Source organism: Schistocerca piceifrons, chromosome 7, assembly GCF_021461385.2.
Source record: "Schistocerca piceifrons isolate TAMUIC-IGC-003096 chromosome 7, iqSchPice1.1, whole genome shotgun sequence".
NCBI lineage: Eukaryota > Metazoa > Arthropoda > Insecta > Orthoptera > Acrididae > Schistocerca > Schistocerca piceifrons.
The window spans coordinates 15101615-15115800 of record NC_060144.1 but is presented as its reverse complement, the minus strand read 5'-3'; positions in this window follow the sequence as shown (position 1 = coordinate 15115800).

Sequence of the window (14186 nt, the reverse complement as noted above, 5' to 3'; positions counted from 1 at the left end):
ATATAGGTAATGCAGGAGTAGGTTTAATAATGAATAAAACAATAGGAATGCGGGTAAGCTACTACAAACAGCACAGCGAACGCGTTATTGTGGCCAAGATAGACACGAAGCCCACACCTATGACAGTAGTACAAGCCTATATGCCAACTAGCTCTGCAGATGACGAAGAAATTGAAGAAATGTATGATGAAATAAAAGAAATTATTCAGATAGTGAAGGAAGACATAAATTTAATAGTCATGGGTGACTGGAATTCAAGAGTAGGAAAAGGGAGAGAAGGAAACGTAGTAGGTGAATATGGATTGGGGGTAAGAAATGAAAGAGGAAGCCGCCTGGTTGAATTTTGTACAGAGCACAACTTAATCATAGCTAACACTTGGTTCAAGAATCATAAAAGAAGGTTGTATACATGGAAGAAGCCTGGAGATACTAAAAGGTATCAGATAGATTATATAATGGTAAGACAGAGATTTAGGAACCAGGTTTTAATTGTAAGACATTTCCAGGGGCAGATGTGGACTCTGACCACAATCTATTGGTTATAAACTGTAGATTAAAACTGAAGAAACTGCAAAAAGGTGGGAATTTAAGGTGATGGGACCTGGATAAACTGACTAAACCAGAGGGTGTACAGAGTTTCGGGAAGAGCGTAAGGGAACAATTGACAAGAATGGGGGAAAGAAATACAGTAGAAGGAGAATGGGTAGCTTTGAGGGATGAAGTAGTGAAGGCAGCAGAGGATCAAGTAGGCAAAAAGGCGAGGGCTAGTAGAAATCCTTGGGTGACAGAAGAAATATTGAATTTAATTGATGAAAGGAGAAAATATAAAAAACAGTAAATGAAGCAGGCAAAAAGGAATACAAACATCTCAAAAATGAGATCGACAGGAAGTGCAAAATGGCTAAGCAGGCATGGCTAGAGGACAAATGTAAGGATGTAGAGGCCTATCTCACTAGGGGTAAGATAGATACTGCCTACAGGAAAATTAAAGAGACCTTTGGAGAGAAGAGAACCACTTGCATGAATATCAAGAGCTCAGATGGAATCCCAGTTCTAAGCAAACAAGGGAAAACAGAGAGGTGGAAGGAGTATATGGTCTGAGGACAATATTATGGAAATGGAAGAGGATTTATTAGAAGATGAAATGGGAGATATGATACTGCGTGAAGAGTTTGACGGAGCACTGAAAAACCTGAGTCGAAACAAGGCCCCAGGAGTAGACAACATTCCATTACAACTGGTGACAGCCTTGGGAGAGCCAGTTTTGACAAAACTCTACCATCTGGTGAGCAAAATGTATCAGACAGGCGAAATACCCTCCAACTTCAAGAAGAATATAATAACTCCAATCCCAAAGAAAGCAGGCGTTGACAGATGTGAAAATTACCGAACTATCAGTTCAATAAGTCACAGCTGCAAAATACTAACACGAATTCTTTACAGACGAATGGAAAAACTAGTAGAAGCCAACCTCGGGGAAGATCAGTTTGGATTCCATAGAAACACTGGAACACGTGAGGCAATACTGACCTTACGACTTATCTTAGAAGAAAGATTAAGGAAAGGAAAACCTACGTTTCTGGCATTTGTAGACTTAGAGAAAGCTTTTGACAATGTTGACTGGAATACTCTCTTTCAAATTCTAAAGGTGGCAGGGGTAAAATACAGGGAGCGAAAGGCTATTTACAATTTGTACAATAACCTGATGGCACTTATAAGAGTCGAGGGACATGAAAAGGAAGCAGTGGTAGGGAAGGGAGTGAGACAGGATTGTAGCCTCTCCCCGATGTTGATCGATCTGTATATTTTGCAAGCAGTAAAGGAAACAAAAGAAAAATTCGGAGTAGGTATTAAAATCCATGGAGAAGAAATAAAAACTTTAAGGTTCGCCGATGACATTGTAATTCTGTCAGAGACAGCAAAGGACTTGGAAGAGCAGTTGAACGGAATGGACAGTGTCTTGAAAGGAGGATATAAGGTGAACATCAACGAAAGCAAAACGAGGATAATGGAATGTAGTCGAATTAAGTCGGGTGATGCTGAGGGAATTAGATTAGGAAATGAGGCACTTAAAGTAGTAAAGGAGTTTTGCTATTTGGGGAGCAAAATAACTGATGATGGTCGAAGTAGAGAGGATATAAAATGTAGACGGGCAATGGGATGGAAAGCGTTTCTGAAGAAGAGAAATTTGTTAACATCGAGTATAGATTTAAGTGTCAGGAAGTCGTTTCTGAAAGTATATGATTGGAGTGTAGCCACCTATGGAAGTGAAACATGGATGATAACTAGTTTGGACAAGAAGAGAATAGAAGCTTTCGAAATGTGGTGCTACAGAAGAATGCTGAAGATTAGATGGGTAGATCACATAACTAATGAGGAGGTACTGAATAGGATTGGGGAGAAGAGGAGTTTGTGGCACAACTTGACTAGAAGAAGGGATCGGTTGGTAGGACATGTTCTGAGGCATCAAGGGATCACCAATTTAGTATTGGAGGGCAGAGTGGAGGGTAAAAATCGTAGAGGGAGACCAAGAGATGAATACACTAAGCAGATTCAGAAGGATGTAGGCTGCAGTAGGTACTGGGAGATGAAGAAGATTGCACAGGATAGAGTAACGTGGAGAGCTGCATCAAACCAGTCTCAGGACTGAAGACCACAACAACAACAACAATTCTGAGCCACTCCAGGAAGTAAGAAGATGTTAACCTAGTTGCTAAATATATTCTACAGGCTTGTCACAACCCAGGCACATGAATGGCAGGGATGTTATCTCAGCCATACTTTCTAGAGGTGCACAGCTTGCACACCAATCACGCTGTGCAGCAAGCTGCTGGGTTGATCAAGCGCCAAAAGACCAAATGAAAATGTCAGTGAGTTCTATTCTCATTTTTATAACCAGTGGTCAGTGCTAAAGCATAGTTGCAACTAATATTCAGATGCACTAACTGCAACCTGTATGTCATAAACAAGAGCAGTTGGAATTATTTGGGTGGCCTACATTTGAAGTAGCTTCTGTAACTGTTTGTATTGTTCCATCTTCAGTGTACTCCAAACAGAAAGGCTTATTCACTAGAGGTGATTCTCTTTATTTTGTTATTTTCCGTTACCTCCATGGTCACACAGGGTGTCCCATTTATCTTGACCACCCTAAATAACCGTTTGTTCAGATGAAAATTACAAAATGTTTTAAGCAAATATTCTTTAGCTGTCAGGGCGACATGAATCAGCATGATTCCCTTCGTTGTAGCTTTGCTTTTTAACAAAGATATGAAGAGTGGTATGACTTTAAATGGGACCCTACATTTTTTATTCGGTAATTCATTTCCTCTCCTAAAGACCTATTCAAAAATGTATCACAGTGTACCATTCATTGAAACACAACGATATTAATTACATAACACAACACTGACTTTGAACCTGAGATCACAACTCGTCCACTTGCTCCAGTTGTCAGAAAACAAATGAAAACCAAGTAAAAACGTAACACAAAATTGTTTTGACTATCCTGTATTATTGACCAGGAGTAGAACGTTCAAAGGTGCCCAAATGGTGACCCTGGACACCGATACACTGGTGCACTCGTTGAATGAAAGAATTATTTACTGCTTCCAGTGTGACCTGCTGAAGAGAATTAAAGGCAAGCACGATACGTTCCTGCATGTCCTCTGGAGGTGTTGGATTATCGCGATAGACAACGTATTTAATGCATCCCCAAAGAAAAAAGTCCAAGTAATTGTTCCTTCTCGACCAATCCATCTGTCGGAATACCTTCAGTTCAGAACACGACCTGCGTGCAAGGCATTGTGTGTTGAACATACATCGTGTTGATACCACATAAGCATTCTAGTTCTTAGGAAGAATTCATCTGAGGAAGTTGGCATACGCTGTGCCGTTTAGACTACCATTGATGAAATAAGGACCAATAATTGTAGTACCAAGCATCCCACACCAGACGTTAACTCTCCATTGATGCTGATGTTCCACCTGTCTAAGACCTCATGGGTTGTCACTGGACCAATAATGCATGTTCCTTATATTTACCCGTCCTTTGTTTGAGATGGAACATTCCTCGGTAAATAGAACATTGGAGAAGAAGTTCTGTTTGGCGAGGATTTGCTGCTGTGCCCACTGACAGAACTGTACATGACTCTGGAAATCATTCCCATGCAGTTCTTGGTGTGGGTGTACATGGTGAGGATGGAACCAGTGAAGTGTAAGAATACAATGTACACTGGTTTTAGGAATGCCAATCTCGTGTTCAAGCTGTCGTGTGCTCCCATGTGGATTCACGGCAACAGAAGCGAGAACAGTAACTTTGGCAGCTTCGTCTGTGCGAATGCCATGACGATTGCGTTGTTGTGGGTTGAACCTTCCGTTTCCTGTAGCTTCGCAACAAGAACAAAAAAAGAAACGTTATGTCGATGCAGTTTGTAGGAAGGACACTCTTTACTGTGTGCCTACTCAACACAACGGTATTTAAAAGGACTAAACTACTGTACTAAATGTGCCCTACACGTACATAAGAAAACAGTATTGCAATTACTGTTCTGCTAACTTACATTCCCCATAGATGAGTAGCATTTCTACCTTCTCTTCGTTGATGTACATTCTACTCACACAACTCTTTAGCTGACGATGGTTGATGGAATGACGGGTGTGCATTCTACTTACGTTTACATTTGTCCTCTGTCAACGCCAGCACGTGGATGTGTTCCATTGCCTCGAGTACCTGCACTTTAAGTGCTGGAAGTGTCAACGTCAGTGTTGTGTTACGTAATTAATAACGTTTTGTTTCAGTGAATGGTACACTGTGATACATTTTTGAACAGGTTATTAGGGGAGGAAATGAATTACCGAATAAAAAATACAGGGTGCCATTTAAAAAAGTCATACCACTGTTCATATTTTTATAAGAAACAAAGCTACAACGAAGGCAATCATGCTGATTGATGTCCTCCTGATGGTTAAAGAAAATTTGCTTGAAATACTCTGTAATTTGTATCTGCACAAAAGGTTATTTAGGGTGGTCAGGATTAATGGGACATCCTGTATATCTTTATGAGGAGATAACACTTTTTGCTATATTGGCTATTTGTTTTTCTTAGAAATACTTCAAAATGGCTCTGAGCACTATGGGACTTAACATCTGAGGTCATCAGTCCCCTAGAACTTACAACTACTTAAAGCTAACTAACCTAAGGACATCACACACATCCATGCCTGAGGCAGGATTCGAACCTGCGACCGTAGCGGTCGCGCGGTTCCAGACTGTAGCGCCTAGAACCGCTCGGCCACACCGGCCGGCTAGAAATACTTCCATTGGCACTACCCCAAAAGCTATGAATAACATAAAGTTTCAAATCAATAACGTGAATGTTGCGAGGAAACCGTGTATAATGACCAACAAACAGGCCTCAAAAAGCCATGCAGAAATTGAACCAACCAATGTGTGCAGTGCAAATACTATTCCATGGTCGTTTAGCACGAAGGGAGTAACAGCTGTCCCAGAATTTGTAGAATGGAACGTTAAATACTGACCATATTGTGTAGACTGTGTTATCAATCAGTAAAACTGTGGTTCAGTCTAGAGTAATTTATTTATTCTAATAAGAATGCTGCCACCGCTGTTTCTTTGCAGTAAAAGCGAAAAGCGTCTCAGAAATAGGTTTGTTCAGATTCATTAGACGGGAAAAAGCAAAATAATACTTAGATGAGCACCATTCTTAATATTGGACACAGTTTTTATGCAGTGCCTTGCAGCTGGTAGTAATTGTTTTATTTAATCTCTGTTAACTTCATACTGACATAGCTTCTAGGCTATAAGAATTTTCATATAAGACTCATCAAGGTATAATTGTGAGTACAGTCTGCAGTGTTAAGTAATATTCTAGATGTGGCTGAATATGATTCAGTCCACGATGAAATTTTACTCAAAATTTCGTTACATCTGTCTGCGACATTGAGAATGAGTTCTGGCCTTCCCTTGGTGTTGTGCAGACTGCTATATGAAAGTAAGCTGACAATCAAACACTGCACACATGAATAAAACTGTTAGACATAACTTGGTTTGCATATAGACATAGAATCATGTTACTTCCAGTAAAGCAATGTGATCACAGGTTTTGTGTCAACCTTTTCTGAATATATCGTTATTGGTTGCTTAACAACCCACCGAACGTCCATACCATCTGTCTGGTTTGATCTAGATGACAGTCGTGAAGAGCTTAAAACAATTGAGAAAAATAAAATTGAAGAGCTGTTGAAATTTTGTTTACATGGTCCACATCATGTCATTAAAAAAAGTGACCATTGTGAAGAAAGTTGTTATTACTGGGTGTGATATTTGTAGATGACTATTTTCCCTCCAAGTGTTATGATCGAAGAAAACTGACCTTTATGAAAAGCTATTTTTGCTTATAATTCGTTGTTTATGAACTCATAACTCTGGTCCAATTGGCGTATCACTATTTGATTCCTGTAAGGTAAACTTGAGGTATAGTGAGTTGACAGTATATTGGTAGCACTATGTCCCCATGTCCATTACGTTGTGTAACAGACAGTAAATCTATGCAGATCAGTATAACGAAAAGAAGAGGATTCTCACGAAATCTGTCCCCAACTACACATCCTGACTCGACAGATAATGTAATCCCCTACCCAATAAACACTTGCATATTCTTCCTCATTCAGAGCTGGGCATACAGTAATTTGACTCTGATTTTGGATATTGATTTTGGGATTTACTTTTATAAGGAACGGCGCACAGTGTTCCCATTTTCGCTTAACAGTGGGATCCGAAATGTGCCTCATGTCCATCTGCCTTCTGCCTGTGTAAATTTCTAATGACATTCCCATTCAATGTGGTCGCTCTATCTACATTTAGTAACCTGGGGTTCCCTGCAGATAGGTAGAATGTAACCAGACCGGTTACTCTGATAACATCATCGTTAAACACTTTCCTCCTCTTTTTACATCTGATCGCTATTTTTATTTCCTGGATGGTTGTTACAGTTGACACAGCTTCAGTCAACAATTCTGGGAACTCTACTCGTACATAATGGGGAACTTCAGCAGACAAACACACAGGAAAGCATCTATTTCTTCTAGTAGGGCTTTATAAGCACTTCCATTATCCTTAAACTCATAGACAGTAATATTCAGTTTCCTAACCTAGTCTAAAAAGTTTTCTAAGCAGTCCCATTGTCTCTGACGAGCTATTTAGCTGTTCCTGATAGTACATAGATGTATTGCCCTCCAGGAGCTCTCCAATAATCCTTCCTGCACATCCTGATTCCTGAGATGAATGAGCTTCCTGCAGCTTTTAGCGTCACATAACATATGACTTTCCATTCTCCATTAATTTTCATCGAACAATATTTAACAGGTGTTCATTATCCCATCCTTCTAATTTTCAACCGTGTGTTCATTGACCACGAACACCACAATATCTTTCCTTGACATTTCTGTAAAGAGGTAACTAATGTATTGGTACTACAACTTATGAAGAATGAGGAAACACTAGGAAAAGATCATTCCCTTCTCTCTTCCTACAACTTTCCTAACTCCTTACCCATCTCAATATTATCTGTCTGCATCTGGGTAACCTGAACGGGTGGAGCACTGGATACCCTCCACTATAGTCACTTTCTCGTCCTATGTATCAATCGTAATTCTTGCTGCAGTCGTCCAGCACTGGACGGGAAAGGAAAAGTAACAGGAGGAATACAATGAAAAGTACAAAAAGGCTCTACAGGCCTATGAAAGTGGGCCGTTGCAGTTCCAGCTCCATCTGTCACCTGCGTAAACGCCACGCCTGTTGACCCTCTGAGACTGACTCCAGTTGTAATAATAATGGCGTCTGCCAACCATTCTTACAAAAGCTATAATCCGTCGATCCTGCTGACGCCAGTTGTAAAGGATCAGTTCCACTGTCTATCGCTGAGAGGTTGAGGAGCATTGCTTTGGTCTGTCAGGATGACATAACCTCTCTCTGACTCAGCTGTAGCAGATTTAATCAGCAGGCGAGGGAGTCAGGACTCTGTCAAAGGTGAGGGTGACCACAGTGAAATAAATAATTACTGGAAACTCTTCATTAATTCATCAAGCTAGAGCGAGCTTGGTGCAGGCCCTCGCCTGGTGCACACAGCTTGGCATCAACCCATAACGTCTTCATGCCAGAGCAGTGGAGGTGGCCGTGCCTGAAGCTCTCGCTACTATCAGATGGTGCGCTGATGGTGGTCTACAGTACTGGCCACCTGATACAGCCTACATACAGGCAGGAATTGCACGGTCAGTGGAGCCAGTGGCGACTTCTAATGGCCCACTGCATTTGCAGAATCCTGTGAACAGCTTGGTGGCGGCAGTCTTTGCACCCTGAGGGGCATGGCTGGTGGCTACCTGGCAGAGTCTGTCTGAGTCAAGATACAGGTACACTGAGATCTGTCGTTGCACTCTTTCCTGCTTGTTGTTTCATCGTACCTGCCTATTTATGGCACACCTGCACCGAGCTGTTTTGCCACCAGGTGACAAAGGCATATGAGATGTCTTAGAAAAGTAATGAGACCGACAACACTGCAAGCGATCTAGCAACACTGTGTTCTCCTTCTTGTGTATACCTGTGTGTTCATCCCTTCCAGATACAAAGTCTCAATTTCAGCTCCGTACAGCCATCACATGATTTTTGAGACAACCGTCAGTGAAATTGTGTTCTTGTTGTATGTTACGAAAATGAAACAGAGAAACTTAGGTCAACGTTATGTAGTCAAGTTTTGTGTTAAATTTGGGCAGTAGCGAAACAAGGCGGGTTCTGGCCCAATAGCTCAATTTCTGGCTCAACCTTCGGTTTCACCAAAAATTGAGCTATTTACCCAGAACCTGCATTTTTTAGCTACTATAATATATTTTTTCAGCCCAAATTCACTATATTTTTAAAAGGTGAACATAAGAAAATAAAATTAATATATTTTTTATAAAAGGTGAATGTAAGAAAATAAATGTAATATAATTTTTTATAAAAGGTGAATGTAAGAAAATGAAGGAAAATTTAAAAATTTAAAGGTGAAGGTAAGAAAATTAATTATGGCAATCTATTCCTTACCTAAAATTTTCCTAATTCTTTCTTCTTTAGCAGTGATAATATTTTTAAGAACTGCTGAATTTTTATGTTGTTTGAGTGATTTCTTGAATATAGTTCTACCACATTCACAAGTAACTTTAATTTTCTGATATTCTCTATCACATTCTATACACATTCTTCATTATCCACCTTTTCGATATTTTTCCTTGTAAAATTCACTAACATTCTCTTTCTCTACACACATACCACACTGCTTTAGCTGTTCCATTTAAAGAATTTAAATACAGTAAGAAAAAAATATAATGAATTAAATTGATTTCAAAAAATGCAAAACCTTCGGCGCCAACTGAGGGAAACCTAGAGGTATTTTTTTCTTCTTGATGGTACTCTCATTATTTCATGTTCACTCTCCAGGTTTTTTCGCCAAACGTTGCTGTTGTTCTGTAACTTTGGTTGCTTCGCTGTTCACCCATCATCTCCTTTCGTTTTTGCTGCATCTTGTCATCTATCTCTTGAATAGATAGAAGAACCACTGATGACTGACGTTGGCATCTTCTTATTGATGGGCTCGAGTGGTGAACGACGATAACAAATTACAATAGTATTGGTCAGCCAAACCATTTCTGTAGTAATCCAGCTTTTTGGCCCACAGGGCAAAGCAATTCTACTTACAAATTGTATATATAGCTGGTATTCAAGTGACAAAGTACTTCCTAAAAGTGCCATTTTCCATCAATTTATTTTGAGTAAAACACGAATTAATTTATCAAAATATACTTTTATTTGAAGAGGCGAATTGTAAATAAAATATAACGATGGTTAAAATACTCAAATTATCATCAGAAAAAAAGTTATTCGAATTTAAAGTCAAGAATGTTCCCATATTAATTTAAATGAAACAAACAGCTTTGCCATCTGTTAACAGAATTTCGAACTAATTTTAACTTATACTGAATATTGTGAGTCGCTGTACTAGGAGAGCAGAATGTCTAAACAGGTTGTGTGCTTCTAAAATCACTTCCTCATGCTCGCTAATTGCCTAGTCGCCAGTTTACAAAAGATGGAATTCGATCTTGAGATAACACTTGTCATTCGTTGAGATGGTCAGATATCTTTATCTGAGGTCAGAGGCCACGCGCAATTAGACATTCAATGAATACACATTCTCCATCCGTTAGTCGTTTCAAAGCCACTGATTGAGAAAGATCCACGCTCATTTTATTCATCCAGATCACAAGGTAATTTCTCAGCCAAATATTAACCAATTTTAAAAATTCAAAGTGCTAACATAATCTACACCAAAAGAGCTATCCGGAAAAAATATAATTAAAAATTTTCAGTTAATATTGTGCGATTGGTATCGTTAGTGAATAGATCGATTTTTTAGCCAAATATTAACCGATTTTAAAAATTCAAAGTGCTAACATATAGACCCATTCAAAAATTTTCAGTAAGTATTCTATGTTGTGAATCGTATGAGAGATTCTTCTTCCCATACATTTAAGGGATGTTCAAAAAGAAACGAGCCAGAGTCTCTAATGCGCAAACCGGTGACAGGAGGGTCATATCGTGGCATGCATCAATCGTTCACCACTGCCAGTCACATTGCAGACAGTAACAAGGAGGCTTCAAAAGGAGAGCAAAGAGGTGTTGTTCATTTTCTGACAGCATAAGGAGGGTGGAATGGACATTCATTGACAAATGTCACATGTGTACAGTGAACTTTATTATGATCTTGCAAGGTTCAAGATGTGCCACAAGCTCTTCAGAGAAGGATGGGTCTTGTTGGCTGATGATGCACGGTCTGCAGCACCACACTGCATTACCGATGACATCATCCAGCTGGTGGATGTAGTCATAACCAGGGCTGCTGAGTGACAGTGAAAGTCACAGCCGCCACAGTCGGATTGAGCGTCAGAAGTGTTCACATTATCATGAAGGAACTCAAAATGTGTTCCCAATGGGTGTCAGACAGTCTTCAATCACACCAAAAAGCATATCGAATGGCCCATTGTCTTGCTCATCTGAAGTGCTAAGATTGGGAAAGGAACGTGTTCCAGGCACTGGTGGTGTCTGGAGATGAGTCATGGTGTCATCACTTCGAAACAGAATCAAAATGACAAAGTCTCCAGTGGAAGCATCCAGGGTCACCACCAGCGAAAAAAGCCAAGGCCATCCACACGAGTGCAGGAAATGTTATGCTGATGTTTATCTTTGATCAAAATGGACCCCTTCTGATTCAGTTTCTGCAGCATGGGAGAACAGTGAATGCCCAGCATTACTCAGAAACCTTGATCACCCTTCACCAAGATATCAAATCGAAATGACCAGGCAGTCTCACCCATAGGGTCATTCTGCTTCACCAGAATGCAAAGCGTCATATGGTCAACACAGTCATGGCACTCCAGCAGAAATTCAACTGGGAGGTTCCCACCCACCTTCCATACAGTCCAGACCTCTCTCCCTGAGATTACGCCATTTTTGGTCCCCTTAAAAAGGCTCTTACGGGCAACCGATTCACCTCAGACGACGACGTCCAGCTGTACATGCAGAACTGGTTAACATTGCAGCCCTAGTAATCTTGTGAGACAGCCATTCACTGCCTTGTGTCACATTTGGACACGTGTCTCAACAGCCAGAGGCAATACAGATACAGGTACTGGTTTCTGTAATTATGCCTCCAGCTCATTTCTTTTGAATGCCCCTTATTTATGTCCTAAAGTATCTAGAGAAATTTTTTCACTAAAAGTTGCACAAAGTTTCATAGTCATTTCCTGTGAAGATACAATATTTTTTCTTTGAGTCATGTTAATCACATAAATCGGATAATTTGTTATGAAACTAAATGGATTAATATTTACATCTCCTTTTAGTAGAGTAACTCTTTTAAAATCAAGAAAAGCATCGTATGCTTTAAGAAAATTATCTGGAGGATTAATATACATCTCGTGTGGGAAAAATTCGTTTCTTCCATTTTTCATACAGATATTCTATAGTTTAACGTGATCTAATAATGATGAATCAATTAGCTGATTATTTTTACGATTTGTCTGAAATGTAACAAATACAAATATGGCATATCAAATTCCACTGAGTAATAGTAATTCATGATATCTAGTTTGTAATTTTCTTGGCCCTTAATCCAGCAACTTCTACAGCTTGTAGTTCATAAAAAGATATCAGAATTTTTCGATTTTTCAGAATATTTTCTTGTTGTTCTAACTCGCAATTTGGTTGACATTTAACAATTGGTACATGAATTTCCATCGACTCTCTGACAAATTTTACCTTCTTTTAGAAGGGTGTCTTTTATTTCAGTTCCAGCATCATTATAATCAGACCATTGAAGAATAGAATCTCCAGAACTTGAACTTTTAGTAAAAATTATTACTAAATCTCCATCCATCATAATTACATTATAATCTTTAAAAAATCCATCAGGCATTGATAATGGATAAATCACTTCATTTCTCTTTCTCTTTATTTTTCCACTATTAAGAATTTCTTTTCTTCAAGGTTATAATTTGTTGGATAATCTGTTCCATCAGTTCCAATAATACAGAAATTCATATTAAGTTGAGCATGATTCGGATGAAGCCATCCATCGCCATATTAATTTCGTTTTCTGTATCCTTATTTGGTGCATTTCAATTATTTTTATTTTTCTCATTCACACGGAATGAGTAGAACTAATATCTCTCGACTTTAGTCATGATTTGTTATGGAAAAAATGATTAAGATTAAAACTATTCTAAAACAATTGTTACTGTAGCTTCATTAATGCCAATTAAATTATCATTTTCATCAATTACAGTGATTTTTAAAACTTGAATAGGAAAAAAAATTGGAATATTTACTGGATAATGTGGCTCGTGAATTAATGGACAACAAATTCAGCATTTACTTTAAATGAAACAATAATATTTGTTTCTCTGTGAAAATGCCTGTGTGTCTAACAAACATCCAATCAGCCGAATTAAAATTTATATTTATTTATTCAAATGGTAGAGTTACTAGGAACATCTTCAGCAACAGTTTTCTCATTAGGCTCAATAATCTGATAATTAAATCCTAGAACTTAGCTAACACAATCTTCCTTATCTATATATAATTTAACACCACTCTCAATAGTACCTCTATTTAAAATTTCATCTGCTTTTGTGTGAGTGTTTGGTTTTATACATTTTTCTAAATTTTTTAAACTAAACTGACCAACAGGAATTTCTATCGTTTCTCCTTCAGTAGGTAATTTATTATTTTACAATGTTCTATTTGGAGTTAAAAAAGTTCTATGTAAACCAGCAAGTGAAACATTAGTATAACTATCTCATATAGGTACAGTCAATCTCTTTTGAGAACAAATGACTTACCACTCAATTGAATTAGGTAATAATTTACTAATAAGTTTTTTAAATAAATGAATTCCAGAACAGAAATCTAAAAAATAGACACAGTAAACTCTTAACTAATTCTATTTGATGTGCAATAATTGGCCCAAGTGGATGTGGAGAAAGAACATTAATGATTGAGAATTATATTCTAGCTCCAGGATTGCTGAAATGTAATAACAATAATCTTTGCACATTTATTCATAAAGTTTGGATCAGGCAAAATACTCTGAATTTATAAGAAGGTGTAAAAAAGTTGATGATAAAAATAATTAGAAGGTTACTACATTTACTGAAAATAATGATGAAATTATTCCACTAATTCAATGTCTAGATAATTCAGTTGTTGTTTTCGGCGACTTTACTTTTGAAAATCAGGATCCAGCTAGAGAATATGTTACTAGAGGAAGACATAAAGGAATAGATTATTTTTATTTAGGTCAAACTTATTCAAAAATACCGAAACAATCAGTCTAAGATAACTTAAATTTTTAAAATATATTTACATAAAATGATACAAATTCAAAATCATATTCATAATGAGTTTGTTGGTGGAGATTTAAAGTTTGATGATTTCAAAGAAATGTGTACTAAATGTTGGAATGACGAGTTTGGATTTTTTGCAATAGATATGACTAGAAAACCAAATGGAGGGATGTTCAGAAATAAAAGACAACATTTCATAACAACAAAAGGGAACAAAAACATAATGTTCAACATAA